Source organism: Schistocerca americana, chromosome 3, assembly GCF_021461395.2.
Source record: "Schistocerca americana isolate TAMUIC-IGC-003095 chromosome 3, iqSchAmer2.1, whole genome shotgun sequence".
NCBI classification, from domain to species: domain Eukaryota; kingdom Metazoa; phylum Arthropoda; class Insecta; order Orthoptera; family Acrididae; genus Schistocerca; species Schistocerca americana.
This window is the reverse complement of record NC_060121.1, coordinates 555367964-555388773: the sequence shown is the minus strand read 5'-3', so window position 1 is coordinate 555388773 and position 20810 is coordinate 555367964.

The window sequence follows — 20810 nt, the reverse complement described above, 5'->3', positions numbered from 1 at the left end:
ATGTGTGGTAATCCCTTGAGCTACAGCTGTGGTGGTTTATTTGGTACGTTAGATAATGTAGGTATTCAGTCCATGGAGGTTTCCTGCGTTATACATTCACTGGTTTGAATGGATCAACAAAACTTCACTTTGTTCAATAGATATACGATGTCTTTCAGCAAAAGATCATGTCTTACGCTGTTTAATAACTACTTTTTCTCTTAAAAGAAAACTACATTCGTTAATAAATATCTATAGGTCACAAGAGAATTGTAAATAACCTGTTCTGTAATGTGCCGTTTCATACCTCCCAGGGTAGTAAGAAACTAAAGAAATACAAATGTGGCATCATTTTTTAGTTTTTGCCGATTTTTATGGCACTAAATATGCTTTCCAGTGTATGAACTATGTTACAAATCAATGTAAATGATACTGTTCCCACTCATCTGATACCGTATTGAGAAGTGTTGCTTGCTAGCCACTTGGTGCGCTGCTGTGGCACAGTATAACAAGAATGGGAAAGAGTGAAGCGCATGTATGTATTAGACTGTGTCACCGCGATGGCATCAAAAAAAGTCATTAGATCACAGGCTGATCAAAAGATCGAACAGAAACCGAAATTTCATGAACTGCGACGTAAACTGTTTGAACAGTACGAGTAGAGTTCACACACAGCCGTAGGCCTGTTTTGAAGAGTGTAATCGGCCTGTTATTAAATGTTATATGTTGTTGTCTTAGTAACTACGGTAAACAGTCGTCTTGACTAGTAAAATGAAGTCACTGGTCAAAGCAGACGGGAGGAATGGACCTTACTCTGTTCGCAGACATAGATCGTTCTCTCAGCCAAGTAGTGTCGCATAGCCGCATTACGTAGCTTTACTCAGTAAACGGGCTTGTTTGCATAAAGACACGTAGCTATACAGACAGTGAGACGACGTCTGGAGCACTACCGACGGTCAACGCGGTGAACCATTGTTGCGGCTGCACGTGGCGTGGCGGCAGAGGGGCGCCGGCAGTGGTCACAGGGGTGGCAGCACGTCGTTTCTTCAAAAGAGTGCCAGTTCTGCATGCAGCACCACCATGGACGTCTCCGTGTCTGATGGCTATGAGGAAGGCGAACGTAGTCATATTGCATTCGTCATTGATGATTTATCGGGATGTATATATGCATGCAACCAGCCGCTGTTTTGGATTCCTGATACGATTTATTGTGTACCATTAGCTGGTTTTCGAGCAACTGCAACCTCTTCATCAGTTGAAAATATTACACGACATTATTTGCCCCATGAGCAACTAGACTCTGTGGTCGCGGTGTTGGTTGGCGGAAGTTTGGAAACTTTGTTATTGATAAGGAAAAGCTTATGAAACGAAAAGCTTGTTACGTTTTAGGTACTTACAGTGCACTGCCTCGTGGTTGTTGTGCTCTGGTCTGCAGTCTGAGAACTCACCATGCTCTTCAATCTCGCGCAAGCCTCTTCATCTCTGAATAACTACTAGAACCTACATCTTTCTGCTACTTTACTCATCTCTTGGTCTCCTGGTCTCCCGCTACGATCTTTACTCTCGACCCCCCCCCCCCCTTTCACCCACACAGTTTCCTCCAATACTGAATTGGTGATCCCTTGATGTCTCAGAGAGTGTCCTGTCAATTGATCTCTTCTTGTAGTCGGCTTGTGCCACAAATTTTTTTTCTCCCCAGCGCTATTCAGTACCTCCTAATTTCTTACGTGATCTACACACCTGATCTCCAGCATTCTTCTGTAGCACCACGTTTCAGAAGCTTCTATTTCCTTCTTGTCTAAACTGTTTACCATACATGTTTCACTTTCTGACAAGGCTATACACCCTGACGAATACTTTCAGCATAGACTTTCGAACGCTTAAATCTATACTCGACGTTAACAAATTTCTTTTCTTTAGAAACGCTTTTCTTGACATTTTCAATCTACATATCTATCCTCTCTACTTCGACCATCATCTGTTATTTTGCTGCCCAAATAACAAAACTCATCTACTACTTTGTGTGGCTCGTTTCCTAATCTTGTTCCCTCAGCATTGCCTAATTTAATTTGACTACATTCCAGTATCCTTCTTTTGCTTTTGTTGGTATTCATTTTACATCCTCCTTTCAAAACACTGTTTATTCCGTTCAACTGCACTTCCACGCCCTTTGCTATTTCGTGGCATTCATGGGAAAATCCGTTCTACTAATGTACATTCTCAGGTTTTACAGTCATGTATACAGTATTTAGCTGCACTTGGTTTTACACTTATTCACAGTCAGTAAACATTGAATGTAAATCCAAAAAATATGAATATAATAGATATCCATCTTTACCACGTCATGACTTTTAGCCTGAAATACATGTTTTGCAGAATAAATATTTGCAAGTATATATAAATGGACGTAAGTGAACAAAACTAGCCGCATGTGTTCTTAGATTGGCAATATTGTTGCAATATGGACTGAAAAGTTACGCAAATGATAAACAAATGAAGGTAAATATTTACTACGTGATTAAAAGTGAACAAGTTACTACCATATGTGACCGAGCATTTCTTTGTGTTGCTATGGCAATATAAATAATAAAGAGCAAAGAGTTCTGAGTAAGCAGACGGTTTTGACATGACTACGACAATAATCATTTAGGCAAGAAGATGAATGTATCTTATTATTGTCCGTTTTGTTTTTTATTGGTGCCAAGATATCTTGGAAATTCTGGAAGAAAAAACTGTGTTTTGATTCAGTTTGTTCTTTAAGGATTTTCTGAGGTCATTTTAGCTTTATCATCATGTTTCAAGGATTAGGCTGTTGCTTGTTCCAGGATCAGAAGGAAAAGCATTCCCATCATTATGAGGTATTCCCTCTTCTCCCATTTGGCTTGTAGTTCACGACGTCTGGGCCTTCTCATGTTATCTGCAATCTTCGACATTTCTTAATTTTTTCATTCATGTTGAAAATATTTAATTCTGCTCTCATATCTTCATTTCTAAATTTCTTATCATTTCTCTTCTTGTGCAGCCCTTTGTCTTCCTTAGGAACCTAATCTCTGCTGTTTGAATTTAATTTTCTTGTTTTTTCTTTTCTCTTTTTTTTCCTTTTTTTTTTTTTTTCTTTTTTGTAATCCAGCTTTCTATTTCACAGGTAACACGGAACTGCTATCATTTGACAGAATTTCATGATGGTCTGTTTTTGTACTTTATAGTCAAATGGTACCATTGATGTTACCTGCAATCTTCGACATTTCTTAATTTTTTCATTCATGTTGAAAATATTTAATTCTGCTCTCATATATTCATTTCTAAATTTCTTATCATTTCTCTTCTTGTGCAACAAGCAAATGATACCATAGATAGCTTGGAATTATTGTATTTTATTTTCAGTATCAGAGTCAAAATCAAAACTTGCAGCACAGCCTAAATAAGAGATTAAAGAGGCTTGTTCTATGAATTATCCACAACCGTTCGTGATCTAACTGGATATTTTCCTTGAAATGTTATTATTTTCGTTTTATCACCTGAAATTTTAAATTTGTATTTATTGCATATTTCGCTCAACATCTTTGGAGGTTGTCTTCATTCTTTTGAATAATAAAAATATCATCTGCAAACAGAAGCACATTCAGGTATTCCTCAACCGATATCTTAATTCCTTTGTTTACATTAGATTTCCATTTACGAAGAATAAGGTCAATGTAAATATTAAAAAAGGGTAGATGATAGTCCACACAATGCATGTACTTTTGTAAACCCTTTTCACTTCCTAGTAGGCGGCACGGGAAGCCGAGCGGCTCTAGGCGCTACAGTCTGGAACCGCGCGACCGCTACGGTCGCAGGTTCGAATCCTGCCTCGGGCATGGATGTGTGTGATGTCCTTAGGTTAGTTAGGTTTAAGTAGTTCTAAGTTCTAGGGGACTGATGACCTCAGCAGTTAAGTACCATAGTGTTCAGAGCCACTGAACAATTTTTGAACTTCCTATTGGGTGATAATGATATCCACATTCAGATATACAGGGCTATTACAGATGATTGAAGCGATTTCATAAATTCACTGAGCTCCATTCATTGACATATGGTCACGACACACTACAGATACGTAGAAAAACTCATAAAGTTTTGTTCAGCTGAAGCCGCACTTCAGGTTTCTGCCGCCAGAGCGCTCGAGAGCGCAGTGAGACAAAATGGCGACAGGAGCCGAGAAAGCGTATGTCGTGCTTGAAATGCACTCACATCAGTCAGTCGTAACAGTGCAACGACACTTCAGGACGAAGTTCAACAAAGATCCACCAACTGCTAACTCCATTCGGCGATGGCATGCGCAGTTTAAAGCTTCTGGATGCCTCTGTAAGGGGAAATCAACGGGGTCGGCCTGCAGTGAGCGAAGAAACGGTTGAACGCGTGCGGGCAAGTTTCACGCGTAGCCCGTGGAAGTCGACGAATAAAGCAAGCAGGAAGCCAAACGTACCACAGCCGACGGTTTGGAAAATCTTACGGAAAAGGCTAAAGCAGAAGCCTTACCGTTTACAATTGCTACAAGCTCTGACATCCGATGACAAAGTCTAACGCTTTGAATTTTCGGCGCGGTTGCAACAGCTCATGGAAGAGGATGCGTTCAGTGCGAAACTTGTTTTCAGTGATGAAGCAACATTTTTTCTTAATGGTGAAGTGAACAGACACAATGTGCGAATCTGGGCGGTAGAGAATCCTCACGCATTCGTGCAGCAAATTCGCAATTCGCCAAAAGTTAACGTGTTTTGTGCAATCTCACGGTTTAAAGTTTACGGCCCCTTTTTCTTCTGCGAAAAAAACGTTACAGGACACGTGTATCTGGACATGCTGGAAAATTGGCTCATGCCACAACTGGAGACCGACAGCGCCGACTTCATCTTTCAACAGGATGGTGCTTCACCGCACTTCCATCATGATGTTCGGCATTTCTTAAACAGGAGATTGGAAAACCGATGGATCGGTCGTGGTGGAGATCATGATCAGCAATTCATGTCATGGCCTCCACGCTCTCCCGACTTAACCCCATGCGATTTCTTTCTGTCGGGTTATGTGAAAGATTCAGTGTTTAAACCTCCTCTACCAAGAAACGTGCCAGAACTGCGAGCTCGCATCCATGATGCTTTCGAACTCATTGATGGGAACATGTTGCGCCGAGTGTGGGAGGAACTTGATTATCGGCTTGATGTCTGCCGAATCACTAAAGGGGCACATATCGAACATTTGTGAATGCCTAAAAAAACTTTTTGAGTTTTTGTATGTGTGTGCAAAGCATTGTGAAAATATTTCAAATAATAATGTTATTGTAGAGCTGTGAAATCGCTTCAATCATTTGTAATAACCCTGTAATCTTTCATAAGCTATTATGGCTCACTGTCCAAAAGCATTCTCAAGGTTGATAAAGGTCATATTATGGGCTTCTAAATTAAACTCTCTTTGTTATTCTAAAATGTTTTAATTATAAATGCTTCGTCTGATTGTAGCTTGTCAATGTAAATCCCTTAATTTTTCGAGGAGATTCAACAGTGCCATTTCTTCAGCACTAGGCAGCACAGAAAGGTTGTCGCTTATATCATCAAGTGTGTGCATGACGAGTAATGTACACTGATGAGATAAAGCATTATGACCACCTGCTTAATAGCTTGCTTGTCGTCTTAGGAACAAAATACGCCACTGATTCTGCATTTGATGGATCCAACAGTTTGTTGATAGGTTTGTAGAGGTATGTGGCATTAGCTGTTTACGTACAGGTCATGTAATTCGCACTGATTTGCGTGCGCGGGTGACGGCGCCCGATAGAGACACAGATGGGTTCCATAGGATTTACAACAGGCGAATCTGGCCGCCGAAACATCAATGTGAGTTCATTATAATGCTCCTCAACCCATTGTAACACGGTTCTGACCCCGAGGTGTGGGCAATCATACTGCTGAAAGATGACATGGACGTTGGAGAAGACATCAACCATGAAGGGTTGCAGTGGTTCGCAGCTGTCTGCGTGTCTTTGATTACTGCCATATGTGCCATGAAAGCCCAGGAGAATGTCACTCATAGCGTAATACTGCTCTCACCAGCCTGCGTTCACGGCGCGCTGCACCTTTCGAGCCGCCGTTCACCTCGATAGCGGTGTTTGTAACGAGACGAATACGACCATTATCTAGTTAGCAAACATGTGATTCACCCGAAGGGTCAAGAAGTTTCCATCGATCGACGATCGAATCCCTATGGTCCCGTACACACCGCAGCCAGAATTGACCGTGTCGTTGGGTCAACATGTGAGCACGTAGGGGTGTTCTGCTGCGGAACTCCATGTTCAACAATGGGCGATGAACGGTGTACTCCGAAACACTTGCGCGTGCATCAGCATTGTGCTCTTTCTGCAGAGATACCACAGATCACCGTCTATCCTACTTTTCACAGCAGACAAGCCTCCGAACCCCACGCTCTGTGAAGAATCGTGGACGTCCAACCATCTGGCGCCTAGTGGTAGTTTGACTGCTCTTCTACCTCCTTCCGTAGATGCTCACGATAATAGCACGTGAACATTAGACCAGCTTCGCCGTTTCCGAGAAAGTCGTTCACAGGCTCTGAGTAATAATAATCTGCCCTCTGTCAAAGTCGCTTATCTCACTGGATTTCCCCATTTGCAGCCCGTATCATGCCTAGGGTGATCCCCAGTCAGTGTCTGCTCCGCTTACACACTTTTGTTACCGCGGCATGTGCCGGCAGCACATGGAGCGGTGAGCAGTGGTCATAATGTTTTGGCTCGTAAGTTTATGATGTAAAATTGGACTTCTTTAAGTTTCTGAGTCGGAGGGCATCCATATGTTCTTTGTAGTGGGTCGCAAAATTTCTCCCTGTTTGTCCTACGTAGAAGCAAGAACAAGAGCGTATGAGTTTGTATATGGAGATTTTTGATGCCACTCTCCCATGGATTTACCATTGTGATCAGTTTTATTTATAGTTGGTACACAATACTACGTCCTCTGGTTCGCACAGCCAGTAAAGTAGGTATTGTGTTGCAGACTTGTTAAGGCCAGCCGTTGTGCCCTATCTTCGAGGATTCCGTGTCGTTTTGGTTCAAATGGCTCTGAGCACTATGGGACTTAACATCTATGGTCATCAGTCCCCTAGAACTTAGAACTACTTAAACCTAACTAACCTAAGGACATCACACAACACCCAGCCATCACGAGGCAGAGAAAATCCCTGATCCCGCCGGGAATCGAACCCGGGAACCCGGGCGTGGGAAGCTAGAATGCTACCGCACGACCACGAGATGCGGGCCCGTGTCGTTTTGTTTCAACAAGTTAACGCAATACTATACTGATCTACCGCGATACAGAGGATATTCTACCATTGCCTTGACCAACACACTGTCCAGACCTCTTATCCCCAGAAAACATTCAGTCGTGGATTGCCAACGGACTGGCGCGCCATCATTCACCAGCCTTTCCGATTGACTACCTCTGGCACGAAGGTGAAGTAGTGTGGAATGGCGTACGCGCCTCCTGCTACGCAGTATCAGTTCCGTTGCCGGATTACAGCCATTGTTGCTACCAGAGTTGGCAGCCCTATGTAATATATTTTGCACCCTGTGTACCTCCAAATCGCGTACAAATGTAATCATGTTTTGGTTTTATAATACTGGTTACTTAAGTAGAATTTTTTTATTTGCTCTTCTCCTGGTATAGCATATTTTAACGCCCACCTCACAAGAGAGGAAATGTATTGCGCTGCAGCTGCTACATTGCCTAGTTTTTTAAGCAATTTGCAATAATTAACATAAAGTCCTCGAAGAAAATGTTCAGTCACTGGTTGTGAAACAGATTTTTTTAATATTTGTCTTGACTTATAATTTTTTTAATGACCGGATTTGCTTCAGTACGAAACATTTGTTGATAAAGAGTCAAATAAGTGATTAAAAACACTCTAGGAAATACAATGTTGTTGTTATGCCATACCATCAAACATTAAATATACCAAAGCATATCTGACTACATCTGTCACAATAGAAGTCCTCCAACTTACCATCCAAATTTACATGCCACGTCACACGATATAATAGTGGTTTGGTAAAACCCAAGTTACTCGTATACCCCGCAGGGCAATTGCCAACAGGTCTGATACATTTGTCGTATATGTATTTATTTATTTAGCTTATGGTATGACACATTACATTGGAAACAGTATAAAAGCGAATATACATTGTTACAATATAGGATGCAAACATAATAAAAAAATGTAAATCGAACATTGGCACATAACAATAAATGTATAACTACATTACAAAACAATAAAATTGCATAAAGTTCAGGTTCCAATATTTTCAGCGATCACAATTCCACACTTAGATTCTGCAGCCACTCCACAGCTTGTGGTGTTGCCCCCAGGGAGTCATCATCAGTGCCGGTGAACGCCCTCAGCGGACACTCGCTGACGATGTGGTGGATGGTTTGATCTTTGGCACCACAGTCGCACTCATGGTCAGGTCTCAAGCTCCAACTGTATATCGAGGATCCGCATCGGCCATGACCTGCCCGTATTCTGTTCAGTCTTACCCAGGTTTTCCTTGGGAGGTGAAAGCCCGCTGAATGGCAGGAGGTCTCAAATAAAGTATGCCATCTTGGATTGGCTCTGTTTCTCCAGTCCATTCGCCAGATTTCAACGCAACTGTAGTTTTGGCTCAGAAGTTGTTGTGCAGTCTTCACAGGAGGTTTTCTGGATTTGAGTCTTCTAAATATTGTAAGGTCCTGGTGAATTGGCAGGACTATATTACTGGAGAACTTTTTAAACTCTCGTATACATCGTCGTATATAAGGCGGTTCCATGTTACCGAGCACTGGTAGCCAGTAGAGTGGAGCGGTTTTAATAGCTCCAGCAATTATTCGCATCGTCTGATTTGAATCATATATGAGTCAAAACTGTATATCCACTACGAATTAATAATAATTTGTTGAGAATACTGTTCCTGGATATACCTGATTAAAGCTTGTGTTTTGACAGCTGTACAACAAAATTACAAAAACTTCAACTTGCAGACTTTGTGATGTTCTCATCAAGTTTTATACCTTTGGAAAACCATAAATTTTAATCAAGTTTTCCCAAGAACAGCATTACCAATGTAACCTTCCCACCGTAATTTTAAAAGAAAGAAAATGGACAATACTTAATAGAAATGGGGACCCAAGTGTAACCTCCCCACAAAATTTTTAAAGAAAGGACGATGCTAATTAGAAATGCTGATGGACATTGCTCTAAGCGTAACCTGCCCACAATGAAATGTACTGACAATGGCAACAAAAATGTGAAATTCGCAATCTGACTCAAATATAAATCCTTCAAAAAATTAAAGTAAGGACGATACTAATTAGAAATGCTGATGGACATGGCTCTATGCGTAACCTGCCCACAATGAAATGTACTGACAATGGCAACAAAAATGTGAAATTCGCAATCTGACTCAAATATAAATCCTTCAAAAAATTAAAGTCCATTCAGTGACAGGAAAATTCAATTAAACCGAAATATCGGTCTTTGGCCCTGTGTAAAACAATCAGAATTAAAGTCTTACCTCAGAATAAATGGATGTCACATATCTGCTCTTGTTGTTGCGCACCGCTTGGAGGAACTGCATTGCAAATAATAATATTCTCTTTTTTTTGTGCTTTTTAGTGGAATTTTTCTTCAAAAGAAGTGGAATGAAATGGGAAGTGCAACGAAATCTTGAGTTCAATAAAAAAATTAAATTTTTGAGAAAATGCTTTTGAAATAAAAAATTATTATTGGGAGACTTGTTGGAGAATAATTACAATAAATAAAATTTTTCATTTGTCTAATTACAGTTAATTAATTAATCATTTGTCATTTCAATATAGTAAGAATTATTAGCCTTAATTAATTACAAAGCATTATTAAACAGTCACATTCTTTTCTGGTTACAAAGTATCAACATTGGAAACAAGAGCTAATCAATGGCATAATTAATCACAATTCTTCAAGTGACAATTATTGGCACTCAGTGGCCAACAAGTATTGAATAGAATCATCATTCAGTATTATTCAGGTTATTACGAAGTCATTATTAAAAATCAGTTAATTACAGTCAAATCATTAATAATCACAGGCATTATAAGTGGTATCATTACAATAAACAGTGGCAGTTATTAGCTAGTGACAAAGCATCATTTTGAATATAGTCTCATTAAGAGGTCATTAATCAAGTGACATGCTATTCAGAGTTGATCAGTATTATTCAGAATTATCATAAACTAGTGACATTATGTGGGACTGGTAATACATTTTTTTTGGTAGCAATGCATTGCGTTGGGATCGATAATTAATTGCTGAGGCATAATACTTTTTGCTTTTGACCTATTGCTGCAAATGAGGATAGGTAACGTCATTCGTCATGAGTCAGCTGTAGCAAGATTATGTAACAAGGCAGTACATGTGATCACATTTATAAATGATAAACACAAATGGGTAAAAAATATAAAAATGCAAGTACTAGAACAGGTATAATAAGTAACAGGTTTAGTAATTGTCATGAAAAACTTCTCCTGGAAAAAAAATACAAAAACGGATTATTGACCTGAAAGAAGAAACGCACACTATGCTGAAAAGTAGTGAACTTCGAATTAACAGGCAGTGAAGTGTGTATAAAAATGTGTTCCATAGCTGTCCTTTCCAAAACTTTCAGTCATCCTACTATGCAATGTAACACCTGCTGTCAAAGCAAACTGCAACAAATACTTAAATAACTACGTAGCATAAATACATTACTTCAACATTATCCTCATCTGTAAAGAAAAAAACTTCATTATCCATATCATCATAACTTCACCATTATCATCACCTGTAAAGAAAAACTTCATTATTCATAATACCATTTCCTTCATCATTATTCATCAGTATTCACTATCATCTGCAAAAAATCACTTCATTACTCATTACATAACTATTCCTTATCTCTAGCATATTTCATCACTAAAACTAAGATGTGTAGTTCTCTCTGACAGCCTGCATCAATCACCTTGTATTCTGAAAGAAAAAATTAGTTAAGACTGCTATTCTTCGATGAGTATAGTATATTCTTGTTAATGTTTGTTAATCCTGATCCATTTATTCTTCCTCATAAAGTTATTGCATCTCCTTTCGTTTATTCCGTAGGTGAAATTCCCATTTCTGTTGAATTTATTTCTTACACGCACCATTTCTTTCTGAAATTGATGACAGAGATTAATGTCTTGCATTTAAATCATATACCCACTAAATAATGACTGGTTTATGGTGACATAATTAGCCATACAGCATAACATGACAGAAAACGTAATATGTTAAAGACGTTGACAGTGTTCAGATGCAAAAATGTACACAGAATAATACAATGCAGTAGCAAAAAAAAATGTGAAACAGTCACGATGTTGAGATGTCATAAGGCAAAAAAAATGTCAAAGTCGACTGGTGTGTGTTATATCTTAACTATTTCATAGTGCATACAAACAAAACTGGAGTACAGTCATATACACAAAAAAATGGAAAATGTGCACGGTCTGATGTGTAACGACAAGAAAAGCGACCTGCTAACCTTACCTTGCCGGGCACTTGCCAAAAAAAAATACGATAATCATCAATAAGTAGTCACATAAATATAATTGCAGAAATAGTCATAAATGTGTAAATTCATCTGAAAAAATATGCATGGTCTGATGTGTAACGACAAGAAGAGCGACCTGCTAACCTTACCTTGCCGGGCACTTGCCAAGAAAAAATACGATAATCATCAGTAATTAGTCACGTGAAATAATTGCATTAGTAAATGGCATCATAGTGTGTTGAATCATACAGTGGTTTCACTCAATAAACGGTTTAATGTTTGATATATGGTGATTGCCTCTCGATTTTCTAGTTCTCAAAGTTTCGACATGTACAACATTGGGGTGAGGGATGCTGCGAATCCGATATGGACCTGCGTATAGAAGTTCAAATTTACTGCACTTACCTTTTAATTTGCTGGATAAATAGTGTGTACGTACTAGTATCTTCTGTCCAACGTGAAAGACGCGGCGTGTACAAACCTGTTTTTGCTGTCTTCTCCGGCGCTCTGCGGCACGTTTGATGTTGTTCAGCGCAATGTCAATTATTTCGTGGTGTCGTAGGCGACGACTTTTGGGAAATTCTATTAATTCTTTAATTTTGTTCGGTGGTTCAACGTTTTTCAGTATAACAGTCGGAGATAGCATAGTGGATTCATTTGGAATGGAATTAATTACATCTTGGAATGAGAGTATGTGTGTATCCCAATCAATATGTCTTTTGTGGCAGTATATTCGGCACAGTTTACCAATTTCCTTCATTAATCTTTCACAGGGGTTCGAAGAAGCGTGGTACTTGGATATATAGATCGGAGAAATGTTTCTAGCTCGTAACATGCGTGTCCATACGCTACTACGAAATTGAGATCCATTGTCAGAAATTACTTTCATTACATGCCCTACATGAGATAGAAAATGTTTTACAAATGCATTTGATACAGTTTTAGCAGTTGCTGAATGTACATGACACTGAAATTTGTTTTGCAGAAGTTGGTTGCTACGTCTTGCTGATTGTTGCTGAGAGAACGCGATAGTGCGTCTGCTATAACATTTTGTGTGCCGGGAATGTGAACAATTGTAAAATTAAATTCCTGTAAATAAAGTTTCCATCTACTTAACCTGTCGTGAGTGAATTTAGCCGAAAGTAAAAATTGTATCGCTCTATGGTCTGTGTAAACGGTGGTATGTCTGCCATAAAGAAAGTGCCTAAATCTCGTAAAAGCCCATACAACACATAATGTTTCCAATTCTGTAACGGAATAATTTCGTTCAGCAGGTGATAAAATGCGGCTTGCAAATGCGATGTTTTTAATTACTATTGAACCATCTTCTTCAATTTCCTGGAAAATATGTACGCCTAAGGCGGTGTTGGAACTGTCGGTGGCAATGGAAAAATTTCTAATAAGATCTGGGTGCGATAAAAGTGGTGCATTCAACAGAGCATGTTTCAAATAACATTCTCGTGAACAAAATTCTGCGTGTCAAAAGTAATGTTTGCGTTTCTGTAATATGCAATCTGTGCTGTATCTGGTTAAAATCTATCGTACGTGTTATTATTTACGCGCGAATGTTGTGGCATATCCACTATATGAACTGTTCTGTTATTTCTTACTGACGTATTACGCTATCGATGACACCTATTGTCTGGATCATTCATGATTATTTGTTGTTGCTAATGTTGTTGCTGCTCATAAGATCGACTGTTATTAAATGTACGCTGAAAATTGTGCTCATCATTTTTACGTCTGTCAAGATAGTAATTTCTATACGGCGTATTGCTATGCGAGTTGAAATAGTGTGTTGTCTGTACGTAGTTATTTCTTTGCTGCCATGCGTTACTATTTGTTGGGGCTGGGACTATACGTGCACGCGGCGAAACATTAAAGTTTGGTTGACCTTGCAGACTGCATTGTTGGTTACGTATGCTAAGCGGCTGACTTTCATGCTGTTGTGGTGAAAAGGTCTATTGTTACCAAAAAAAAAAAATGCGTTTGCTGTTAATTTTACACATACTGATGATTACGTTTTTATCTGTAATTAAAATTACGGCGGTAGTTGTCATTACGGGAGTGCCTACTGAAAATTGTCACATTCGGTAAAAAATTTGTCATATCCGGTTTTCATTGTCATTTTCCTTAATTCTAGGTAGAGCAATAGTTAAAGAGCTATTTGGATAGATATAAAGGATAGTAGAAGAGAAGGCAGCAGTGCAGAAAACTAAAGATGAAACAGCACTACTACAGCTCGGGGCCCTATGCTCGCTACGGCACATATTCATTAAAGCGTAATGAATCCCCTGAGGTCTATTACGCACTGCAAATAAATTTTAGCTTTTGCGTTGCAGGCAATTGCGGTATAAATTCAAAAGCAAATAGTTGTATCCAAGTTAATTCTAGTTTCTGCATAATACGTAATGTTGATGAAAATACAATAGCAAATTGTCGCAAGTGCAAAGCTAGTTTCTGCATTACAGGTAATAGCGGTGAATGTACAAAGACAAATTGTCGTATACAGTGCAAATCGCGTATCTGTGTTCTGCCATTATTAAATTCTTTACATTTTCTGGCTGATAAAAATTGCTCGTAATCTACGTTCTCGTCATTGAATTTGAAAACACGTTCGGGTTTGTGTGTGAATCTGTTCGTCTGTGTCATTTCGGATTTCAAGTTGCGTAGCTTTTCAGATTTTAAGTCGCGTGGCTTTTCGGATTTTAAGTCGCGTAGTTGCTGTAAATTGCTCGCATTATACGCGCTGCGTGACTCTGACAAATGCTCGCAACGTGGCGGATTCTGTGACGTATTGGTGACTGAAATAGTTTTCCACTCTGTTACTGTAACACTTTCGTCAATTTGGTTGATCTGTCGTGCAAATTTCTCATCAGCTTCCGTATTCGGAGTGTGTGAAACTTCCACTGACTCTAAATTAATCTCGTCGCGAATCTGTACTTCGTTTTTAGGACATTCTTCAGTGACTGCATTAATTTCGTGTACCTGTGTTTCGTTCGCTGAACATTGTTCGGTGACTCCAATAATCTCGTCTTTATGTGATTCTGTTGTGCCTACACGTGTGCTACTTAATTCCTGTGCAACAGTGCCAACTTCTTTATTACTGTTTTTAGCACAAGCCTCAGTATCCTCACGTAAATGTACTTTATTGTCCCGACATTGCACGGTAACAGCTGTAATCTGCTCACTAACTTGTTTGTTCTGTTCTTTAAGGTCGTCTTGTTTTTCGTTCGTCAGTTTGAAACTTTCATCAATTGTTTCGCTAAGTTGTTTGTAATGGTTGTCGAAACTTTCACTCTGTTGTCCGGTCCGTTCAATAAGTTTGTCTAGTTTCTTGTTCCGTTCACTAAATAGTTGTTGTAACTCTTTACGACTGTTGTCTTGCTTTTCTATCATTTGGTTAATTAGTTGCAACACTAGTGCCAAAAATTGATCAAGGCCAAAATTAGCGTTTATACTCTCTGTGCTGTTTAGTGGTGGATCTGGAATTGTCTTGTTTTGCGTGACCATTTGGTCATTCTGTAATTTACAAAAAGGTTTCTCACTCGAGTCCGTCGTATTTTCGGTACACTGACCACTTTCACGAGAATTTTTCAAACCGGGTGTGTTAAGCTCTGCAGCGCTCATTGCAATAGAGCGTCCCGCGTCATCAATTGTCGTCAAATTAACAGACGAGGCAATTGGGTTCGTTTGTTCATCATTAAGGTAAAAGTCATCATTAATGGTTGGAATGCACTGATTGTTAGTGAACGCAGGATTGTCATCATTACGTTGCGTATCACAATTACTATCGGTCAGGTTGTTTAAGTCGGTAATTTCATTCACAATACTTCGCGATACACTATTCACAGTCTTTCGCGGCATTTTTGCAACAGTCACAAATATTCACAAAACAATAAGCACAGTGCAAAAGCAACACACAAATACAACAAAGCAACAAACTGCCGTTGACCTGTAGAGAGAAAGTCACAATATTATTAACAGCGTTGCGCTAAATCCTAATTATATCTAAGCAAACAAGAGCAGATATCTGACTGTTGTTCAAAAGACTCTCAACGAAATACGATCCTGGACTGGGTGTCGCCAAGTGTAACCTTCCCACCGTAATTTTAAAAGAAAGAAAATGGACAATACTTAATAGAAATGGGGACCCAAGTGTAACCTCCCCACAAAATTTTTAAAGAAAGGACGATGCTAATTAGAAATGCTGATGGACATTGCTCTAAGCGTAACCTGCCCACAATGAAATGTACTGACAATGGCAACAAAAATGTGAAATTCGCAATCTGACTCAAATATAAATCCTTCAAAAAATTAAAGTCCATTCAGTGACAAGAAAATTCAATAAAACCGAAATATCGGTCTTTGGCCCTGTGTAAAACAATCAGAATTAAAGTCTTACCTCAGAATAAATGGATGTCACATATCTGCTCTTGTTGTTGCGCACCGCTTGGAGGAACTGCATTGCAAATAATAATATTCTCTTTTTTTTGTGATTTTTGTGGAATTTTTCTTCAAAAGAAGTGGAATGAAATGGGAAGTGCAACGAAATCTTGAGTTCAATAAAAAATTAAATTTTTGAGAAAATGCTTTTGAAATAAAAAAATTATTATTGGGAGACTTGTTGGAGAATAATTACAATAAATAAAATTTTTCATTATCTAATGATTATATTAATTAACAGTATACCTTATTCCTCATCTTGACCAGTGTTGCCGACCGCCTACATCACACAACCGCACTGGGCTGCTACTACTGACCGACCGCTCTGCATGACGACTACCGACTGAGTACTGCTCTCAACTAGACAGAGCTACAGACTCGGAACGACTGCTACTGACAGACTCGCAACGACTACTGTACTGCACTGGCCTACAGCTACTGACAGACTGAGCAGCGACAGACTAACAGACTGAGAACCGCTCGCAACACTCGCGCGGTCAAGCGCATACTCTCTGGTCACAGATGCTACAATGCCTCGCCATCGCTGCTATGTTACATACGTGTTTCACCAATGAAAAAAAAAAAAAATTATTTTTAACTTGATCGGATATACATTTTTCATTCGTACGTTACAGATGTACTAGACGCCTCCTGTTGGCAGCTGTCTTTCAGCCTGTATCAATAACGTGGATTCTACCAAATCAGTATTTTATCCTATGACGCTGCGTGTAAATTTTGCTGATAAGATGTAGGGGTTACTACTATGAACGATGCAGTAGGTACGGTCGGGTATGTTCTGGTTCATTTGACGTTTAATGAAATGGTGTAATAACAACGTTGTGTTTTCTAGACTATGTATTGATTAGTTTTATTTTTATCTCAAAATATCAGGATGGTTCATTCTGAAGCGAAATCCGTCATTTTAGAAAACTACAGCACTCAAAGACAATAAAGAATCCGATTAAGCAGTTACCTATATGAAGTCCAGGAATGGTATTATAGTCAAAGAACGTTTCTGCGAAACGAATACCATTTTCCCCAAAACTAGCAGTTGCAGAGAGGAAATATTCCCACATTTGGTGGAGATTTATCAGAAGCTCTTGCCTGTATTTTCAGCGATGAAGAAACGCGTGCCTTAATTCAGATATCACCGTATTTGTTTTGTAGATAGATTATATGAAAGATGCTCCGTAATTACAACCACAGATACGCGGAGAAAACTCACAACAGAGTAAGACACAGTCGCAATTCAAAAGTTTGTGAAATACATGAGCCACGTAGACATATAAGGAAAAGGATTACAATACATTTTACAGCAATTAATAATGAGAAACTTTGGTTCAAAATAATGTGGCCCCTTTCTGGCCAAAGGCAGATACACTATGTGATCAAAAGTATCCGGACACCCCCAAAAACACACATTTTTCATATTATGTGCATTGTGCTGCCACCTACTGCCAGGTACTCCATATCATGGCCCTCAGTAGTGATTAGACATCGTGAGAGAGCAGAACGGGGCGCTTTGCGGAACTCAATGGTTTCGAACGTGGTCAGATGATTGGGTATCACTTGTGTCATACGTCTGTACGCGAGATTTCCACACATCCCTAGGTCCACTGTTCCCGATGTGATAGTGAAGTGGAAACTTAAGGGGCCCGTACAGCACAAAAGCGTACAGGCCGACCTCTTCTGTTAACTGACAGAGACCGCTGACAGTTGAAGAGAGTCGTAAGGTGTAATAGGCAGACATCTATCCAGACCATTATACAGAAATTTCAAACTGCATCAGGACCCACTGCAAGTACTATGACAGTTAGGCGGGAGTTGAGAAAACTTTGGTTTCATGCTCGAGCGGCTGCTCATAAGCCACGCATCATGCTGGTAAATGCCAAACGACTCCTCGCTTGGTGTAAGGGGCGTAAACATAGGACTATTGAACAGTGGAAAAACGTTGTGTGGAGTGACGAATCACGGTACACAATGTGGCGATTCGATGGCAGGGTGTGGGTATGGCGAATGCCCGGCGAGTGTTATCTGGCAGCGTGTGTAGTGCCAACAGTAAAATTCGGAGGCGGTGGTGTTACGGTGTGGTCGTGTTTTTCACGGACGGGGCTTGCACCCTTTGTTGTTTTGAGTGGTCCTATCACAGCACAGGCCTACATTGATGTTTTAAGCACCTTCTTGCTTCCAACTGTTGAAGAGCAATTCGGGGATGGCGATTGCATCTTTCAAAACGATCGAGCACCCATTCATAATTCACGATCTGTGTCAATGTGGTTACGCGGCTATAACATCCCTGACAAGGACTGGCCTGCACAGCGTCCTGACCTGAATCCTATAGAAAACCTTTGGGATGTTTTGGAACGTCGACTTCATGCCAGGCCTCACCGACCGACATCAATAGCTCTCCTCAATGCAGCACTCCGCGAAGATTGGGCTGTCATTCCCCAATAAACCTTCCAGCACCTGATTGAAAGTATGCCTGCGAGAGTGTAAGCTGTCATCAAGGCTGAGGGTGGGCCAACACCATATTGAATTCCAGCGCTACCGATGGAGGGAGCCACGAACTTGTAAGTCCAGGTGTCCGGATAGTTTTGATCACATAGTGTAGGAAGGCACCGTCAGAAGCGAAGGTTGCGTCTGGCGTACCTTAAGGCTGAGTTGTAAGTCCATTGCTACTCACGATATGTGTAAGTGGCCTTGCAGGTAAGCTGTGTAGCACTATGACGCTGTTAACAGACGACGAAGATGTGTACAGAGAGGTAAGCAGCGTCGTGCGAGAAGCATAGAGAGCATTATGTGTCATCAGTGCCTGTTCCAAATATGAGAAGTTGCTAAACGTGAACAGATGAAACGCTTCAACCACCAAATAGTTTTGGCGTCCAGCATAAAGGGTCGCAGGAAACAAATTCCCTACCACAGAAACGTTGTTGCTCTATTTAAGTGGCGATCTTACATTCTTGCAACTAGACTCATCACAGGGTGAAAGGAAACTCAAACACAAATAATATTAGAAACAACATAAATGACAAATAACGATCATTTATTGAAATAAATTCTACACGAGTACTCATCTTTAGTTTGATGTAAGGCGTGGGACTGAAGTAAAGGTTCTGAACACAGGTGTTGGCTAGCTAATCTAATAGCTGTTCAGTCTGCAGTGCTGCCGACTGTGTATTATTCAGACTCTAGCAATGATAAACACTTTGATACTCGGCGTTGAATTTCTGGCGATCCCTTACAGACAGCGGAAGAATCCTCATCTACAATCTATTCAGCAGACAAAATAGTCGCTGGTGTCAGCGCCGTCTGTGGCGGTAGACACAGTTATTGCCAGATGTATAGGGGACGACAGTTGGTTTTGCGGCGGAGGCATAATGTGGTTCTTGTCGTGTTCGCCATCTATGTCGTTTAGCTGTGTACTGCATCTAACGGTAGACTTAGCAAAATATAAGGTGTGTAGATACGAGTGCATGCTGAAAAGTAATGTCTCCGAATTTTTTATGTCAACACTCTTAAAGCTTTTTAAATAAAACAAACGTTATTAACATTCTACATCTTTACTTTCCATGTCTACGTATTTGTTGCTGAATATAGTCACCCTGGCGACTAACTCATTTCTCCCAACGAGAGACAGTTTGTCGATACTGTTCATGTAGAATATTTGACTCTGTTGACGGAACCACAATGTCACCTCTGCTTGTACCGCTCCATCATTATCAAAGTGAAGTCCTCGAGGGTGTTCTTTAAGTTATGGAAACAAATAAATATCGGATTGGGACCAATTCAGAACTGTATGGAGGATGATCGATGACGGAGGACCCAAGTCTTCGGATTGTTGCAGCTGTTTCAGTACTTTGGTGGTCTCTCATTGTCATGCGGAAGTGCTGAATGAGAGGATGCTCCATTTCTGAAATTCGATTATAGCACGCAGTTCCTCATGCACCGACATAGGTACGTTAACACAGCGCCATGTTACAAGCTATAGTTCGGAGTGCTTTAGCGACAGGGGGTTGCAACTTACCTCAGCGAAGCAGGAAAGTTGACCGAACAATACGCATGATGTGTACTACCTTAACTGATGTTGAGAACAGAATAAAAAAAATCGGAGGCATTACTTTTCAGCACGCCATCGTAGATGTAAAAGTCGAATATCATTTGATAACGCGATCGCTATACACTCACTGGCATTAGCCACATCCTTCAAATATCTAAGAGCTACTTTCCAGAGTGACTTGCGATGGAATGACCGCAAAAATGTAGCCCTTGGGAAGGAAGATGCCAGACTCAGATATATTGGAAGAATTTTGAGGAAGAGTAGTTATTTCTGAGGAAGAGTCGCTTGCACATGAAAAAGGTCGTTTGCAGTTAAGTATTGTTCGTCTGTCTTTACAAGGTTTGATTAACAAGTATGAGTCTTAAATGCTCAACAAACTGCCGTGAGAAACGCTACAAGAGAGGCATTGTGGCTCATGGAAAATATTAACACAGTCTAACATATTTAGCTTATAACAAGATTATTCAGAATGTACACTGCTTCCTCGAATATGTAGCATAACGCAGGAGGAATAGTCAGTATTGAGGGATATGACAGGAACGATCGTTCGAAGCAAAAGTCTAATAAACATATGCTCTAAAATGTATACCTTAAGAGTTATTAGCATTTGTTCATTTTTGCTCCTGTGAAACAACTCTTCTACTGATCAAGTGCTCATAGCTCTTAACGTGTAGATTTCAGATATGCCCGCACACCCACCGTCGTGGCGACTGCGCAGATATG